Source organism: Danio rerio, chromosome 7 (assembly GCF_052040795.2).
Source record: "Danio rerio strain M-AB ecotype USA chromosome 7, GRCz13ab, whole genome shotgun sequence".
NCBI classification, from domain to species: domain Eukaryota; kingdom Metazoa; phylum Chordata; class Actinopteri; order Cypriniformes; family Danionidae; genus Danio; species Danio rerio.
In genome coordinates this window covers 56,497,797-56,518,378 of record NC_141027.1, presented here as the reverse complement: position 1 = coordinate 56,518,378, position 20,582 = coordinate 56,497,797, and the positions used below count along the sequence as shown (strand labels likewise).

At 35.7% G+C, this 20,582-nt stretch overlaps 1 protein-coding gene and 1 long non-coding RNA gene across 6 annotated transcripts in view; one reads left to right on the top strand and one right to left on the bottom strand.

Moving 5' to 3' along the window:
• The window catches only part of ankrd11 (ankyrin repeat domain 11), a 213,603-nt gene that overhangs the window by 169,652 nt on the left and 23,369 nt on the right, over positions 1–20,582 (bottom strand). The gene's annotated exons all lie outside the window — the stretch shown is intronic.
• On the top strand, positions 494–7,335 carry LOC147843204 (uncharacterized). 2 transcript variants are annotated; one of them, XR_015496334.1, is made up of 4 exons: positions 597–1,848; positions 1,960–3,102; positions 3,320–4,268; positions 5,732–7,335. It is a non-coding gene; the product is annotated as an uncharacterized LOC147843204 (long non-coding RNA). The 2 variants fall into 2 exon arrangements; XR_015496333.1 differs by lacking the exon at positions 5,732–7,335 and having other exon boundaries at positions 494–1,848; positions 3,320–5,107.

Below are 20,582 nucleotides of genomic sequence, written 5' to 3'. Positions count from 1 at the left end.
CAGCAACTGTACACAATAACTGTACCTCCTTCAATACACAGGCAAGTCAAGGTCTAAAAGCTAGATTGTCAATGTCTTTCCAGCGTTATTTAACTATTTCACTGCAGTAGTCTAAAAAGTAATGATGTAATGGTTAAAAAAGTAATGAGTTTTTCAGGTATACATCTAACCACAGAGTTCTTACAACAAAGTCAGACAATGCAATCAAGTATAAAGCTCATGTATACAAAAAAAACACAACAACACTGTGATCATGTACGAAGGAAACCACCAGCTTTATTTTTGGAATTAAAGCAGTACAGCATAAAATATGTAATATCACATCAGAAATATTTTACAGAAAAATTATTTACAGTGGAATGTGGAGCAGGACTTACGGACTAATTTAATAGCAAATACAAAAACAAACAAAAAACAAAAAGCAAATACAATTGTGAAAGTCATTGATGTAATGTCATTAAAGTAAATGTCTTTTTCCAATCATCTTGTTGAGGTTGAGAGTACTGATAAAGACTATAGAATACAAAAGACTCGTATAGCTTTGAATAGGGAAAAAACATAGGCATATGTTTTTACAACAGGTTTTTTTTTTTTTCAACAAACACACTGGAATCTCAGCTAATACTTGCTCCACAAATATGAGAAATATACCCACACAAAGCTTGAAATCTGTACTTTTAAATGAACGAACTACATTTGAAAGCAAACGTTTTTTTGGTTTTGTAATCTGTATGAAATGAACATGAGGTACAGTCCGTCTTGTCAAATGCGCATCACATGACAGCAACTACTCAAACGCCCATAAACTTGTAAACAAAGAGTCACTGTCATTTCTGGAGGAGATTCTCCATCAAGACTGAGTTTAGAATTACTTCTGAAGACCAGCGAGATTTGACAATCATTATCAAGAGGATGATAATATGCAACAGCCATAAATGAGGTTGGTGTCGTGATCTTGTTAATTTCCAGTGTCCATTCACATTAGCTTGGGCAACCTGAAAAAAATGCTGATTTTGTTTGTTTCGAACGTTTACAAACTAAACTTATGAGATAGTTGATGTTTCATTTTACTGTTGATTCCAAAGATTTAATGTTATCGTAAGCTTGGCAAATACTTTTGTATATTTTAATGGCCACTGAGTGAAATGACTTGCCTTAATAAGACTTTGCTGTTGATTTATAAACATTTCAGCAACAACACATTATGGAAAACAGAATTCTCAGTTTTGGCTAAACAAGGCTGGAGGGTTGAAATAATTGACAAAATGGGTTATGTTTAGTTTGTTGTTTCTTTAACTGCATGTTTTGAATGTCAAACATCATTTCGTACACACTTTGCAAATAAACAACAAAAACGATATGCGAATTTTTGGGCTGGATTACCAATATTGATGTCTTATATTTAATTAATACCTTTATATTGATTCATCTCTACGGTTTCTGTTGATGTGTGACCTTCATTAAACTTGCATTTGTAGCACACTTGTCGTCTAATTATCACAATAGGCTTTAAAACTTTAGGTTGAATTATTACAAATAACCCAAGTATACTTTGTTTATTGTGCAATAGTACAAACATCTACAAAATCATCTCACATTAAGATTTATTTCAAAGAATTTGGAGTAAAATTGTTTTTAAATGTGATATTTTCATGTGCTTTCAGATGTAGCAGCAACAAAGAGCCATAGTTCACTGAAAACCTATAAAAACTGATGTTATAATCGCAGAATGATTGTCTTCAAATTATTGCCCAATTAAATCATCTGCAAATACGAACTAATGTTTGTGTTGCTTGACAGGGAACTACAGACTCCATGTAGTAAATGCTACTATGTCTGATAGCAACTGTTGGAGATTTATTGCTGATTACAAAACCTGCTTTACAGACAAAATGGGCACACAATTGCCATCGATTAATTGTGCAGCCTTGCTTTATATTGTAATTACAGCACTGTAAGAGTTTCAAACGTTAAAACATTAATCGTATTTAACATTCAATTCATAAACAAATTGCAGCCTGTGATGTCACAAAGGCACATATATTTGCAAATAGACTGGTTATGGAGCTAGGCTATTCATCAAAATGAAATTGCAAATGTGATTGAGCAAAGCTGCAATTGTCATGCACATCTTGTCAGGGAAGCACAGTGTGATTAGTAGGAAATCTCTTCTGTAGGTCAGAGGGAGCTCACAAAAAAAGTAAATACTGAAGAAAGGCACTTATATTGAAAATTCCCATAGTGGTGCAATATGAACAGAAGATTTAACTGATTTCATTGATTCAGCGTCACTAATGAACACACGACTATGGAATCATCTCACAAAATGATTTATTGCAAATCCTTAACTTAATTTGAGATGAGCTGAAGTAAAACCATGTTATTACATGCAGTAATTTCAATGCACTTTTTTTTTTCTACACAGAGCCAGAATTACTGAAATAGGATGCAAACAGCTTTAATTGTTACAAAACCATCGTCTCGATATGAGTATTGTCCAATTCAATTGACCAACTGTGTAGTAGTATATGTTATGGTATATAAACCCACATGGTGGAACTTTGCCAGAATCGTCTTTCCTGAAAAAATTCACATAAAAATTGCCTTTGTATAATCTATCAGCTCTTACTGGATCCAAGGGCAAGACTTTGACATCACAGGCTCCGCCTCTAAGATTTACGACAGACTCAAGTTGTTTTCAGTGAATTTGACAACTCATTTTCTGATCTACATTGCTTGAGCTTGATAAAAATCAGACACCATTTAAATATTTTCATTTGCAAATTTTGTTTTCATAACCAATCAAAACAGTGGCCATTTACAAAACTGCTACTCAATAACAGGAAGTTTCAGAAAGATTTTATGATAGGTTTATTTATAGTTTGAAAAAACTTCCCAGAAATGACATTTAATATTCTGTCATTGTCAGGTGTTAAAAAAAGATAAATAAAACTATTAAGGGTCTACTTTTTATACTCTATTCTCATAATAATGGCAAAAATATTTGCTTTTGCAACTTCCTTAAACAGATTTTTAGAGTTAAAGAGTAGGCATTAATTTTGTATATTCCCCAACCTGTCTGGGTGTCTGCTGTGGCTGATTGTGTTGCCTGTCCCAAACAAGCACCTTTTTCACTTTTTTTTTTTAAACCAAATTAGATTAGAAAAAGTAGGAAAATTAGGTTCTATACAGTTTGAATGTAAACGGTGAACTCGGATATACTACATCCGCCATTTAGTCATGATCACGTGACCTACCGACGTCAGTTGCGTTAATTCACTCTAAATCATGAATTCTCTCACGGGGCATCACAGGATAGTGTAGCGTCCATCGGATGCACACCTCAGAATCTAGGCTTATACTTTCAGTATCGATTGGTATCAAATTCCAGTATTGTGACAACCCTAGAGGACCATGAATGTTTATATTTATTCAATTTATCAATTCAATATAATTATAAGTGCACTCAAAAAAATTATTTTTGGTGTATCTTCAATCGACTTAATATGAGTTGAACCAACACCATTTTTAGTTATTTAGTTGCGGCGGGGGCAAGTTAATTTTTTATGTTCAAACCACTTAAATTTGTAAAAAACAAACAAACAAACATTTAAGTTCATCAAATTATATTGGGTCAACATGAAGGAATTGTGTGGAACCCAACATTTTTCACAGTGTAAGAATTCTGAATTAGGGTTGAGCAATGTTGACCAATTTGGCATCGTACGATGTCTAATGTGAAACATCGCGATGGATGATGGCAGAGTCATCCTAGGCCTCCTATTACTTATTTATAATAAGTAATTCATAACAAAGTAATTATTTGTTGCCTACCAATTCCAACTACTTGACCCGCATGCTCTTTGTTTTACCCGTAACCAAATAATAAATAAATAAAAATACGTTACACACAAATTACCACCTGTCAATCACTTTTTCCGTCGTACTCTGGCATAAATGGGCAGAGTGATGTGTGTAAATTATAATGCGTCGACAAACGCCATGTGATACACATGTAAAAGCAAAAGATTAAAGCTGTTTACTGACGCTGTGACACGTTACCTGTTAGATTCAAGAGACAGAAGAGTCATTAGATAAGGACAAGATTAATTAAATATCACCTTCAACAACTATAGTGAGACGCAATCCAGCAGTACATCCTTGACAAACTGTTCAACGTGCACTACTTTTTGGGGTGACTGCTGGAGCTCAGAGCTAGATGCTTACATAGCCTACACAGCAGCGCATGGCAGAGTGTTTGTGTGTGTGTGTGGTCACATGATGTGCATTTTCAGTGGTATAGTGTGGAAGGAGGGCTTTTCAGAAATGCTAGATGAAATGCCAGTGTGGATGTGGGTCGTTAACGTTCTAAAATGCCACTTTAAACTAAGATGCATTAGTGTAAATGGGGCTGTGTGTATTTTTCGCAAACGGGTTGCTACTGGAAAGGGGGCGGAGTGTAGGTTCAAGATGCCAACTCAGCGGCCACCTGCGATGGCATCATCTATTGACCCAACCCTATTCTGAATTTGTCCACCACTAGGTGTAGAAATAATTGATTCACTATTTAGAAATAGCATCCCTATGCGCAACAATCATTTAGCTGTAACACTATTCTCAGTATCACAGCCTCTCATAACACCATTTATCCAAACAACGTAAATCACATATCTGTCATCAGTAGTCAAATTACAATGATGTTTCTACTCCTAGACAACAGACAGGGAAGATTTCAAAACGCTGGCCACATTGTTATGTTTAAAAGAGTCAACTCTGAGCGAGCACAATGCTGCCTCTGCAAAGCACTCAATCCATGCCTGTTACATAAGCGACAGCTGCAAGGATGCTCATTCGGAACAATAACAGAAACAGTTAAAGACATCCCTGAAACCTTGCCATTTCCAAAATATGCAAAGAGACGAAGGAAATCTGAAGGCGTGAGCACACATTATGCTAAACAGCAGAGAGTGGGCTGGGGTTTGTGAAACTCCCTAGACTCTGAAGCTCTCGTCTAATACACTTAAGATTCAGGGACGAATGGAACTGCAGAGGCATTGAGTGGTGCAACAACACGGGTACAGCATGCAGACCAGCCAACCGGTGACTTAAAAAAAAAAAAAAAAAAAAAAAGAAAGAAATAAATGGGTAGTAACAGCCAGAGAGTAATACTTGACAGCCAGCGGGGCACATCAGGCCAAAAGTAAAAGCACTGAAAGAAGAAGCCCGGAGAACTATTCCGCGTTCAATCTTGCTCACATTCACGCCTTGTAAATAACAGGAGAGAAGTATAGCAGCTTCTACAGACATAATCTTCTCACGTCAGCTCTCCTCGATCAACTGAGCCGAGCGAAGGCTCACAGTAATTGGGTCAGAGAGGGGTTTCTGGTCCTATTGCAGAGAGTGACGCAGAACTCGGGTCAAGGCCTCAAAGTAATGAAAGTTGATGAGCAGGGCAAACCAAAGGTGTCAGGAGTGTGTGGGCCGGCAGTCACCTTTCAGAAGACCCCCGTCTTCTCCATGGCCCTTATGTCACATCCAATCCCCTCCCATCAGCCGTGCAGAGCACCACCAGCACCAAACTACACTTTTTTTCCCCCCTTTCTCATTTTCTCTTCATTGGAAACCTGTCTCCCCAGGAGAGGTGGATATGCATGAATTAAGGCTGGGCAGAATTACGGTCGAGTTAACGCAGGGGAAAATGAGTCTGACAGTGGAAAGGAGGTTGTGAGAGTGTGTGTGCGTGTGTATGCGCTTTGAACTAAAGTCTGACTGCTTCTTTTTACCATAGGGGTAGACGCACACGAAGGGCCAAACAGTGAAGTTAGTGCTAGAACCGAGTAAATTGGCGATTTCTTGCATCTGTGAGGATCACTAATACACTGAGTGCCCTAAATCTAAATACAGAATAAGCCGCCTTTCCACTGCACACGACAAATCACAAGCGACATAACGGAAGTCATTCATTTCCAATGGAGAGTTGTCCAGGGGATGCCTGGAGTTCCGATCATCTCATGGAGAAAATTCGGATGCGTTAAAAAATTTGAACTCCTACAACTAGACCAGAATAATTGAAACTACAAGTGCTTTTTGAAATGATGATTATGTCATCAAAGAAAAATCTATTTATTGGTCTATGATTTTCACAATGCAGAAAACGTGCACAGAATTGCAGAAGCCAGACATGAGGTTGCGTGTCCATAGTGTGCGTGTCCAAAGTGTTTCTTTGCTGCAGAAATGAGAACGCTGTTCTAAAGTCAGCTGTGAGCACTTCTCCAACTGTCGAAGCATTTTATTAAAAGGAAGAGCGTAAAACGAATGCTTGGCGCCTGACTTTAAAAAAAAAAAAATTACAACAACGAAAGTCTCTTCAAGGCAAGTCATTTTACTCGGTGGCCGACTTTGAAATGCCTCTCGGGCAATATGCTTGGGGCATTGTGTTTGAATGAGAAAACATCAAATTCTCCAAAATGGCTTTCCAAGCTTACGATTGAATTTATAATTAGGCATCACCAATAAAATTAAACAACAACTGTGCATTTAGTTTCATTTCCAAAGGTCCAAATCATACAAAATCTGCAGAAACTCACATCTGGTCGGAGCCCCTAACCTGGAGTATCATTAGTCTATATCGATCGATGATTAGCTCCTGTACTAGAAGGCAGACTGTATTTGCCATATGGCGATCGCTGATTGGCTCCTTTACGAGTAGGCGGGGCTTTATTTGCCATATTGACCAATACACTTTTCCCACCATTCAAAACTATACAAGTGACACGTCTTGTGTATTCTATAGTCTTTGAGAGAACAGATAAAAGATGCTCTGCAGGCATTTCTACAGCCCAAAAACACTTCTGTAGACATGCAGCCTAAAAACAGAATTTAATATATAAAGTAGGGTTGGGCATCTAAGCTATAATGCCGATCCGATACGCATCTCGATACAAAGAATACGATCCGATATATTAGCGATACATTTGTGACATATTGCGATGCAACACGATACGATTCACACCCATATCATGATCTGATGCGATATTTCAGCACTAACTAATTAGATCAAGTTTATGAGATGATGTGAAAGAGGATGCTGTGCCATTGAATGAGTTTGATTATTTATAAACCAAGCAAAACCAAGACTTTTTTTTACAAACTGGCTCTTCTCTCAGAGCCAGAGTGTCAGTTTACAGTAGAGGGCCATTTTAGAACATATAGCACATATTATTTAAGTATTTTCAAGATAAACAGAATGTATAAGTGCAATATGTATTAAAAAAGTATGTATATATTTGCACTCTTTCAACATAAAGGTTTACCATTGCACAACAAGAATTGTGATTTAACTTTTCAACTATGAAAACAACTTTTACAAAGATATTTTGCCACTGAATATTCAAAACTTAAGGTCGTGAACTAGCAGTGTTATGCTGCTTTGAAACATCACTGTCACTGTAAACAACAGGCTAATAAAAATATAACAAACCAGCAATCTTCTTGCTGTGAGGTGGTCAAACTACCCACTGTGCCACCGTGACACCCATTATTTTTATCATTATTATTATTAATATTATTATTATTATAATTAAATAAAAATAAACAGGAGGAGGTGTTTAAAACCTTCGTTCTCCGTGACACTAGGCTGAATATCTTTGCAGATGAACAATGCAATAGCATTCGTTATTGGCGTAGAGCGCACAAAACTGTTGTGCACGGAAAAAAAAACTTGCAATACTTTTCTCACCACTTTTGGAGTTGGTTGAAGCAGTGCGAAAGCCGGGGATGCAGAAACACTGGAAAATGCTTTCACAACAACACCGTGGCGCCGCTTCAAGTGAGATTTCAGATTAGTCATACTGCCCGCGTATTTTACAGATGCGCGGCACATTTTGCAAATTGCATCTGTCCTGTCATGTCGTCCATCCTTAAATCCATAATGTTGCTTGCCATACTTTAGATTTAAAACTCAGTGGGGACTAAAATGTTTGTTTTGCTTCTCGCGCTTTCTGAGGGCGCACCACTAGCTTCATCCGCACACCTGATACACTGAGTTGTAGTGAAAGTGTACACATCCGCAAATCCGTTGCTAAGGCTTACTTTATGTAGGTCGATTAAATTATGCGCCAAAAACAGGTTGACAACACTTGTTAATAAATAAAAAATACATTCTATATTAAAAATATAAGCTGTATCTCGGAAAAATCGATGCATCTCGCAAAAACCGATGCATCTCGATTTGCTTCCAAAATTTCATTCATCCTCTGCTGCTCAACCGATGCACTCGCATCGTGCACGCGCATGACCGCGTATCGATACATATCGATGAATCTTCCCATCCCTAATATAAAGCCAATTGTAATGGAATTTGATACATTTTACATTAAACCATTTTCAAAACCCATTTTAACTCATTTACAAAAGCCTGTTCTTTGCTATGGTTTCATTAACTGTCAAATGAAATGTCAGAAAGGCAATGGCAGGGGCAAAATTACACTATGTTTGTAAACATCGACCTGTTGAGGAGACAATATTATATGGTAAAGGTTTTCAAAAAACTACATTTAAATCCAAGTCCTTAATTGCTAAATGTATAGCAGAGCAGTACCCTAACGATCTTTATCAATCAGTAAAGCAACTGTTCTCCAAGTTCTGTCAACGCTCAGTCGACTGGATGACCAGTCCACTGGTAGACCACCTCAAATCAAAAACACACATGAAATAAGAAAAGAACCTATCCTTATAATGATTTATAGCATGTGCAGAATCACCATCAGATTCGAGGCATACAGAAGCCATTGTTGCCAAGTTTGCGGAGCAAAGCAGCAAGTAAAATAATGCTTAATGGTTTTCCATAGAGTCAACAGAATCCAGGCACAAAAACGGAATCGTTAAATGTAAAGTAAAACTGTCTTCATTTTATTAATAATTCAGTACAATTATTCTTCAATATAGTTACAAATGTTGTACAATATCATCTCCAAATGCTTTAAACTCTCTTGAAATGCCTTTAAATTACAAGCAAATGCTAAAGTTTCACTCTCTTCGGGTTATACTGTGCAATGACTCCACAATTCACATGTATTCTAAATTGTTGATCAAGTATAATCCCAAATGAACATTGCGTATCCTACGATCTGACTATTGCGAAAACACGTATTGCAATATCGATGCTGAAACGATATATTGTAAGCCCTACTATTAAAACCCAAGATTGCAGCATTTTAAACATGTATTGCTTTTTATTTGGATTTAGAATTTAACTGGATTATGAATGCATTTTCAAAAAAAGCAAAGCACTAAAACTGAAACAGAAAACAATTGTGAAAAATTTCAAATCAATCGCACCCCCCAGAGTTCTGGTCATGCACGAAAGTTCTGTTGAAATTGCATTAATGCCATGGATTACAAAGATTGTGTTTCAAACACAGAGAACAAACAATGATCTGAAATCAGATAGGAATCATACAGACTGATGAATATTTGTTCATGTTTGTTTTATGTAAAGGCAAGATGGGCAAGCATCCCTGATCTACACAGTCTGATCCAAAGCTGTCCTCGTGGACATAAGCCATGTTGGAATGGGCTGTAAATGCAGACTTTATCATTTTTTTTCACTAAACCAGAAGACAGAAACAGCAGCGAGAAAGCAGGTGTCCTTTAGAATCGGCAGGAACCCAAGAAAAAAGAAAGAAAGGAGGTCAAAAGGACATGCCATTATGAAATGTAAATGAACATTGCACAGGTCCAAATCATTCTGGCTAGTTTCATTATTCACTCTGTTTCTATGACAAACAAACAACAGCAAGACTGTAGTGGCAATATGCTGGAAAGCATTCTGACAGACTAAAAATGGCCTCGACAGAAAAATCCAAATTAAATAGAAAGCAGTAGACTTCTCAGTGCGGCCATCACACTGGCTGACAATTCCACCCTGCAGAGGAAAGGGTAATTTCTCCTGAATTCATGCATATGTAATCATCAATATGACCCTGGGGCACGTCAACTCCTCATACAGCCACTAAAATTCAAATGAGAACAGGCTCGATTCTGCAGGGGCTTTTAAAGCAGCACCAGAGAATGTTGCTGGAATTTCTTCCCCATGTATCAGAACAAACTAGACATGCATCAGGAAATAACGCTGGTCACAACCCCCAATTATTTTCAAAATATTGAAAATGCACAACTACACAATTGAAACAGTATGGACTTTTTATGGGATGATGAAACTGGACAAATTGTCAAGGATGCATAAGATCCGCTGGTAAAAAGACAATCGATTACCACAACATTGGAGTCAACATAATGTATTATTGCTGTATGTTATTGGAAAATCTAAACATATACATGATTTTAGAAGATAACTTCAAAACTGATATTTAGAAAGAAGTTAAATAATTAGATCAAGGGTCACCAATCCTGGTCCTGGAGAGCCAGTATCCCTGCAGGGTTTAGCTCTAACTTGCCTCAACACATAGATATATACACTAGATATCGCATAGGGACCCTAAGCATGCGGCAATAGCGCCACCACATTGGTACAGTGCTACCAGGACAAATGTCATTCAACCGTACTAGTCATGACAGTGTTATTACGTGAAGATGCGGGACTTTAGCGCTGTCTACGGGTGTAGTAACGAGCCAAAAAAGATACAAACCGCAAAGGCAGAACATTTCATAGGTAATATTAAGTTTTTTTCTTTTTTTGTATGTTCTGAACTTTTGTGCTAATCAGGTAACGTTATTAATGATAACAGTCACTTACTGCATTCACCATAAGGCAAAGTAGCTCCAACTCGCACTAAACACTCGGCTTATGCTAGTTTTGTTGAATAAAATCAGCAAACAATGCAAAAGAAATATGACAATGAGATGCTGCGCTGCCAGAAACTTGTATTATTGTCGGCTAACGTTAGTGAAAGATTTGTTCGGGGGATTCATTCACAAACGAATCGCTCCCTCCGTCAGTATGCGAAGTGAAAGCAGGAGAGGAGGTGTGCTTCAGGACATGATTAGATCAAATTTAACAGGGAGGGTGAATAGTACATTTCTGTACACACAAACACAAGCTTTTTGTCAGGAATGCCCGTGCGGTCACTAATCCATCAATGTAGAAATGTGATGTAAAATTATAATTTTCGTAATTAGAAAAAAAAAACATAAATACATATACATATATATATATACATATATATATATATATATATATATATATATATATATATATATATATATATATATATATATATACACACACACATACATACACACACACACATAAACACACACACATATATATATATATATATATACACACACACACACACACACACACACACACACACACACACACACACACACACACACACACACACACACACACACACACACACACACACACACACACACACACACACACACACCTCCATTTATCACTCATTATGACTCATACTAACAGCTTTGAATGCAATATTCTGCACCCAAAGATTCCAAGTTCAGTCCATGAAAGTGATTTAAAGAAAGACCACACTGCACATGCAATATCATTGCCAACAATCCTTGCAAACATTGAAGCTATTACAGGCACAATGTATCTACTCATTAGGAAGAAATATCAGCACATTCCACCATATCAGAATGATGCAATTCAAATATTATTGTGCATCCCAAGAGAAAATGACTCACAGCTTTATGTTTACAGGCTTTTAAATAATTACTTTGCAACATAAATTGCAAATTAATGTTTACAATATTACATCATTCTGTTTTTAAACTGGTGTTGAGAATTGTGATATTTAATAGCGTTTCAGCACTGCTTAAATCTTGGTAACGTGACAACCCTACGTGACCCCAATGAAATTATATTAATGTGCAACTGCTGGAAGACTTCATGACAGAACTGAACCCTGCTGTGCTGGGCCAGAGAGAGCGCATGAACATGAGCCATTCTGGGTAGCCCCCGTAGAGAAACCACTCTACCCAACAAAAAAATATATTCCCCTACGCACATGCAGCTGAATTATTCATTATGTAAAATATTCATCATGAAGCAGTTGTTGCTTTAAATAGCCTTCATTTGAAGGCAAGCAAGTCGAACAGTCAGGTAAAAGTGCACCAAAAGTGCTAGAAATTAAAGTTGTGCAGGAAGAAAACGGGACAGAAAGGGTTGGGGAAGCTCCCAAATCATAATTATATCAGTGAACCATGCAAACTAGGTCAGCTCCTGTAATGTGCCATGCAAAACGCATTTTACTAATTGTCTTTACAGATTGTATCAATTGAAAGATATTTTGTAATTTATACATGGTACCTGCCACGTACAAACACAAAAAGCAGTTGGTGAACTAAAATGAGGGCCCGTGCACAGTGAAAACAATCTCTGCTTCACACACACAAGACAAGTGTGCTGCTATTAAAAGCTACAGAGCGATGTGGGAGTTTGGCACAGGAAGAACACGTGGATTCTATTATGGGCATTGCATTCAACAGTGGAAGCAGTACACAAACACTCTATAGCGCCTTCTGACAAAAATCTACTTCTCTGAAAACCGATGGCAGCACCAACAGGGAGCTACAGGGAGGGAACAGTGAGAAGAATTAGCATTTAGCAACTCCTTCGATTTACTTGTGAAAGGTGCAACACACAATTACCGCAGAAGCTTATATCACAATTTTCTATATTTATCAAAGGCATAAAACTCAATATTAAACACTGCTGGTTGAAATTTACTCCTTCCATCAAATCAGTAGGTGGCACTTTCTGCAGAGGAATATTTCACAACTATAATCATGGTGTACTGATACATTGAGTATGTTTACATGGACGCCAATAACACAATTTTAATGCGATTAAGACAATACTCTGATTAAGAATCTAGCATGTAAACAGCAATTTTTTGATTACAGAAATCAAATTAATACGTGGAGTATGCGGATTTTAGGCACATTATTGAAGTGCAATACAGACATGTAAACACTGCAATCAAACTATTACAGTCATGTAGGATTTTTTGCAGCATTTTGCGACTGAATAGTCTAAACACATTAGGCTGTGTGACCCTATTTTCTGCACCTACTAAGCCAGTAAAGAATCACAGACACAATTATTGTGAAATGCAGAGGTTTTTTTTCTCCATATGATGTGTAATCAAATTTCATTAACAACACTCTTCCAGCAGTTTATACTTGCATACAATATCTTGTTTGTCAAGAGGGACACGCACAAAATGTTCCTGAATAAAAGTAAAAGTCACAAACTGCAGTTAAAGTCGAAACTGAAATAAAACACCCGGAATAACACAAATCTCTGAAGGAAATATGGAAAGCTTGGTGACGCAATGACGTAAAACGGGATCATGATCGTAACATTCAAAAACAACTCATGTAAATGCCTCAATCATATTATTGTCTTATTCAGATTAAGGAAAATAAATCGATTATCGAGGACCATGTAACTGTAGTCAGTGATTAATTGATGCATAATAATGCAATGTAATGATTTAATATCAACTGATAAAAGTTCAAATGTTAAACTAGTGCATGCAGCATGCGCACCTTAAGAAACGTAACGGGAAGAACACCATGAAACCCATTCATTTCAATGGCTTGTACCGGACAAGGGATTTTTTTTTTTTTTTTTTTGTCGAGCCAACCAAAGTGCAGAAGCAACGAAGTGTACTGCAAAATAATTTCTATGGTAAAAGTTCAAAATAGCTCAATATTCATTTTAGGGCTGCAAAACATTGGAAAAATCTTTTCTTCTGTGATAAATATTGTGATATAATACAGTTTCACAAGATAATTTGAATTTGTTTCTGAGAAGTCTTAACATCATTCAGGTACAGAATTTGAATAATCACAATGCTTTTCTTAGTTTGTTTCATTTCTTCTCTGAATATCTAAATATTCTAAGATAAAAAGGTAAAAATATGGCATGGTTTCCGCTATATTCATTTTTTCGTGGACACGGCAAAATTCATCCCGCCACGACTACATTAAAACATCTCATTCTAAACGTTCAGTCGTGTTTTTTTTACATGGCAGGTTATAATCGCACCAAAACGTAAGTAAAAGGTAAGTGAATTATAACAGCGCAAACTTTTCTGTAACCGTAGTAGTGCTGTGCGCGATGTGTGAGGCCAGCAAACACCACATAGATTTCAGTTTAGATGAACACAGCTTCCATAAGTATACTTTACAGATAAAGGTCTATAGGGCTCTGCATGTTATAACTTTATCTTGCTGGAGTTTTTAGCCGTTTCACTTTAGATAAGGAGCATTAACCCTCTCTGGGTCTATTGGAGAAATTCATTAATATTTCTAGCAAATCTAATAAATGTTGGAGACATACTTGTTACATGAACGCACAATATTACACTTTAGCAGCCTTTATTTGAGAGCGCACAAGAAGACTTGCGCTTGAGCAGCGTATATTTGAGGGCGTGAAAGAAGTTTTGTGCACGAACAGAGGAAATCTGCGTGCAAAAAAAGAAATTCACATGGTCATACTACATCAATGTGATTTCGACTTGTAATACTGCGCTCAAGACATTTCTCATTGAAATAACGCCACAGGTATTTGGTAGATCTGTGTAAAAAAGGCCTGCCGTCACAGCTGGAAAAAAATCCTAGAGGAAACACTGTATGGTTTTGTTTTCAACTTCGAAAGAAATAAGACAATTAAGGGTTTTTTCTTAAAAGTCTTACAAGTCTGTGGCTCCTAGTCAACTATAATTCAGATTCAACACTGCATATCTTGTGATTTGACTATTGCGGATGCACACATTACGATATCTACACTGAAACAATATATTTTACAGTCCTAATTTGTTTTTGTATATATTACGCTCAAATAAATGAATCTATGCATTTTCATCTAATGTTCAATTGGAAAAGCTCAGTCTGCTCAAATAACGTGCCGACAACACAGTTCACTGCTGCTTGCAATAGTGCTACAGTGCTGTCATGGCAACACAGCAAAAATGACACCTCTTTTTCTGTTGCATAGACCTAAATCAAGATAACATACTGACAATTATTATTAATACAGTGGTGGCCTAAATTATAGAACACCTGTCATATACGATCATTTATTTTTTACGTCTGCAGAACATGGTTTAATTTCATAATGTTGATGAAACACGCAGATGGTTGCTCTAAGCACAGCTGATATCAGATGAAGGGAGTCGCACTGTTTTTATCCACTTTTAACTGTAATATTTGATATGTCAACAGCACATCTGGCATGGTGTCAATGTATTTCCTGAGAACTTCAACACTAATGTTCTCCCATAGTTGACAACGATTGCACAAGTTATTTGGCTTGGTCTATGAAGAAACTTGAGTGTCTGATTCTAACAGTTTAAAATCAGCTAAATATGCTTTATATTGTTCATAGAGCATATTTTTAGTTTGTTGATCATTTAAATTTAATATGGGTATTATAAAGGCCAATTCAACAAAATCACTGGAAAAACTATACTTATTTATTTTTATTAAGCTGGTCTTTTTAAAATCAGTAGAATTTAGGTTATCATATCAAATTTAAAAATTCTTACAACATGGCTTATTAATAATTAAGGAAAAACATCATAACTATTACAAATCATTTTCGTTTTCAGTTTTTCAGTCAAATGCATCCAAAATGTTTGGTTTCAGTCCAGAATATATATTTCAGTGCATCTCAAAATGACAGATGAACTAAATAAATCTGTTATGTTACTTAAAATAATAGATACTAACAAGTAGAAGCCACAGAGCGAGTAAAAAAAAATCACAAGGAAAATGTGTGATGATACAATTAGGTCTAATCAAGCAAAACAAGCAGTCTTTGCATGAAACTAAATAATATTTACACATTACTATGTGTTAGTCTTGGCAAACAATACATTATCATTTCAGAGAACAAGTTTCCTAAAAAAACAACAATGTATAGCAAGTCAAATATCCAGAATGAACTAAACACAATCATTTTCTTTTATACATTTCCACTGAGGACTTGGAGAAACTTGCTCATGCTTTTATCAGCAGCAGGTTGGATTACTGTAATGGACTCCTCACTGGCCTTCCCAAAAAATCCAGAACGCTGCTGCCAGAATTCTAACCAGAACCAAGAAATCGGAGCACATCACACCTGTCCTCAGTTCTTTACACTGGCTCCCAGTTACATACACAATAGACTTTTTAAGTATTACTACTTGTCTATAAATCACTAAATGGCCCAGGACCTCAATACATTACAGATATGCTTACTGGATACAAACCAAGATCACTCAGATCTTTAGAATAATATAAACTAGAAATTCTATGAGTTAAGTCAAAGTAGGTTGAATATGCCTTCAGCTAATACACCCTCCGCTGCTGGAATCAGCTTCCAGAAATGATCAGAGGTGCTCCAACATTAGGCACATTCAAATCAAGACTGAAAACACATCTGCTTAGCTGTGCCTTTACTGAATGAGCACTGTGCTCATGTCCAACAGATCGCACTATTATGTTTTTCTTTTCTTTTTCATTCTTTTATAACCTGTTTTTAACACATTTTATTTGTTTTTAATCGTTTTTAATCTTTGTTGTTTTTATTTCCTTGTTTCTTTCACATAAAGCACTTTGAATTACCATTGTTTTTATGGAATGTGCTATATAAATAATCTTGCCTTGTTATATACAGGCTTCAGCACTCAGGATAAAAATACTACTTTTACAGCCTTACCTGATTAGTTTTGAGTAATCCCAAAATCTAAATTCCATTTTATTATTTTTCTCCAATCTAGTTTAATAGTGCTTATCACAAAAATAGTCACTTATAGTTAACAATAGTCATGCTCTTTTAGGCATACAAAATCGATTCCATTCATTCAATCCAACACAACTAATTTCTTTATAACTGGATTCCACAATTCAGGCTGTGTTGCCCACATGGTAGAAATCATAGGCCTGCATTTTGACAAACAATACATGCATATTCAACTCTGTAGTAAACATTAGTCAAAACTGTACTTTAAGCTGCAACGAATGTTTTCTGAATATATTGATTAGATAAAACATAAATAGAAGTTGTATTTGTTAAATTTCTCACCCAACCCAATTACTTTTCTTCATAAGCGCTCAATGGTTTATCTGAAGCCAGGGTTAATAGATTTTTGTCTTTTTTTATTACTTATTTTGAGATTCACAGAAATGTAATCATTGGGGCTGCATAATTAATCATATTTTTGTATCATGATAATATTACTTAGGCCCACAAAATTGGTCAGCATTTAAAATTTTAAATCTGTAAAGACCAAGCCAGGACTCTAGACATGAGCATAATAGTTGCTAATGCGCCAACGTGCCAGATAAAATGTCATAGGGTCAACATAAGTGCAAGTGGTTATTTTGAGACTGTTTTGCTATCTGTTTGGAACATACACTTTAAAACCAGTCAGTTTCATTTTGACCTACCTGCATGTACAGTGTTGTTCAACAGTTTTAGGATAACTTTAATGAAGATTTTTAATCCACTTTAAATGTTGACTATTGTATATTCATTGTATACACAGCTGATACAACAAATAAAAAATGAGATGTTATTTTATGGAAATGTTTTAATAAACTGAATAAACCTGTATGCACTGTTACAAAGAGAACGTGTGTAGTATGGTAACATGGATTAAATGACTAAAATTTGGTGGCAACAAGTGTTAAAGGTTCCGTGTAGTGCTTTGAAATATGCATTTTTATTTAATGTTTGACGTAAACAACCAAAACACGAAGAAGGGTGGAAAGTAATATAACTCCTACCCTTTAAAAAAAAACATCCAATAGCGTTTTGTTTCATAAGCGCACTGCCAGTGAGAGTGGTTGAGCTGAAGTGCATCAAGTGCATGAAAAGCAAATGAGAAGCGTCTTGAATGGGGTGGGACTTCAGATACTAAAGAGCATTTGATTGGTTATGATGTCCTGAGAGACCAAAGTGTGAGGTGACATGAATAAAACCATTGATCCATTTAGGCAGAAGTGACAAACTACAAGCTCTAGATGTTTATCAGTTTTATTTCCTCTAAACGTGAACTGTCACTGTTTTGGTGCACACTAGCTGAAAACAAACAATACTGTTACTAACATTTAATAAACTTTATTTTAATTTAAAGTGCATGCTCTGCATCGTTGGATACTAATTTTGTTTACAAAATAGAGCAAAAGAGTATAAAATCAGACCATTTTGGCTAGTAATCATCAATTACTGATCACCAGGAGCTAGGGTTGGGTATTATTAAGGTTTTAAGGGTATTACTACTTTTATTAACGGTTTGGTACTTAAACAGTTCTTATATTGGTACTTTTTGTAGTGTTTTGTTGTGTACAAAAAAATAAATAAATAAAACATTTTACAGAATTAACAAGACTTTATTTTATTACTATGATTTTAATGTAAAATAAAACAAAACTAATAATTGTAAAACAAACCATTTTTTTTCCTGTAAAAGAATGTAAAGAAAAATCAACATGTTAGCCTTTTCTAGCAGAAGGCAGGATCTTTCTTGATTTACTGTGCTCACTGCAGTTCAAAATAGACTCTTTGAGTTGCGAAATACAGTTAAATGAGAGAATGTTTATGATTTTTTAACTCATACAGATAAATGAGTTACCAATGTTTTGGGAGTTAACTGTTTTTTTTTATAAAGATTTGGAGCATCTTGCAATGTAAAAAAAGCATTTTTTAAAATAATTTACAAAATAGTTTATTATCAGGCCATTTATAGGCTATATTCGTAAATACAGCTGATTTAAAAGCAATTAAAATATTTAAGATTTATTTAGGCTACTGCTGAAAAAAATGCTGTTTTCATTGTAACCAAATGTGTGTGTTTAACTATTAGTGTTATACTAATTTAGGTGATTGACTGCTGGCATAACGATGTAGATGATGTAAACTTACTGTTAGTAGCTAGACAGAAAAAAATGTTTAATTTGTCTTTCTGCAGTTAATGCACTTTTGAAAAATACTTTAACTTTAACTAAGATTTGCTTGTGTTTCTACTTATACAAGAAAACAACTTGTTGTGTTGTTGCAACGGGCGTTATCGCTGTTCACTTGGGAAATACAACTTGTTTGGTTGACTCCACAAGCCTACGAGCTGAATGTGCGCGCGAGCTATGTGTGAACTGTGAAGGCTTTTATACTTAACGCGTTCGCCGGAAACACAAGCATTTCTCATGAGATTCCCAACAGTGCAGACGAATATGAAATATCGGAAATTAGAAAAGATTGGTCAGTTAAATTATGCTAATGCAAGTAATGTTTATTCAGAAATAATTCTCCAGTACTGATAGCAGAACCATTAATGTCAGAGCTTATCAAAACTTCGGTCTTTTACAAAAAGTAGCACAGATACCGATAAAGTACAGAGTTTCAGTACCTATCCCTAACAGGATCAGATAGAATCTCCTTACATTAATTTGCAATTTCTGTGCTGAATTTAGTAAAAAATCTGCAGATTTTTACAGAATAACTTTTAGGCGCTGACATGAAACATACTCAATAAAAAAAAAAACACCTACACAAAAATCCAATTAGAACCGCAGCTACAGTAGGTCTTTTTATATAATACATCCACTAAGAAAGAAAATGTTACTTCACAAATAGTATTTTACACTAATCTTTACATTTGCATAATATTCAATACAACTGTGGAAAATATATATATATATATATATATATATATATAAAAAGTAAACATTATATGATGTGCTCAAAAAGTGTGTGCGTGGAGATTCCCCATGGGCCTCATGAGAACTCATCATTTACAAATGTGGAATAAAATAAATAACTAACACATGAGCGATTGTGCTGTGTTTGGGAAAACAACAATCCAAACAACAAATAGATTATTATCATCTGTCTGCGCAATAGCCTAGTGGTTAGCGCATCGACATATGATGCAATAGCACGTCAGGGCGTCCCATGTACGAATCCCAACTCGAGGACATTTCCCTACCCCCTTCTCTCTCTTCAATTTCGCTTCCTGTCTAAATACTGTCCTATCTAATAAAGGCAAAAAAGCCAAAAGTAAATCTTAAAAAAAAAAAAAAGATTATCATCATCTACAGAGTTGTTCAAATATTACATCTTCGAATGAGAAAGAATACCTCAAATTTCATTATTACTATTTCATATATATTATTATTATACAACAATTCATTGTTACAATATCAACATTTTAATAGTGGCGCCAAGTCAGCGCTAATAGCCTAATGGTCAAAGTTGGAATCTTAACTCTAGGTACTTTGTTGATACTTATTTTCTCTCTGCTACCCATGCTTACCTGTCTGTAATCTTCACTGTTCTATCCTAATAAAGATGAAAAACACTCAAATATAATTATCTCATAACAGAAATTATTTACATTACAGATGCAAGCTTGAATAATGAATAATATGGCATGTATTGCATATTTAGCAAAATGCCCCTCTCTAGAAATGCTGAGTAATGAGTTTATGGACAGTTGTTACGAGACCGTCATCCGTAAAAGGCAGATCCGAGGGAAACAGATGTTTCTCCTCTGAGCATATGCAGTGGCTTGTGTGCTTCTGCAAAACTAGTAGGCCAT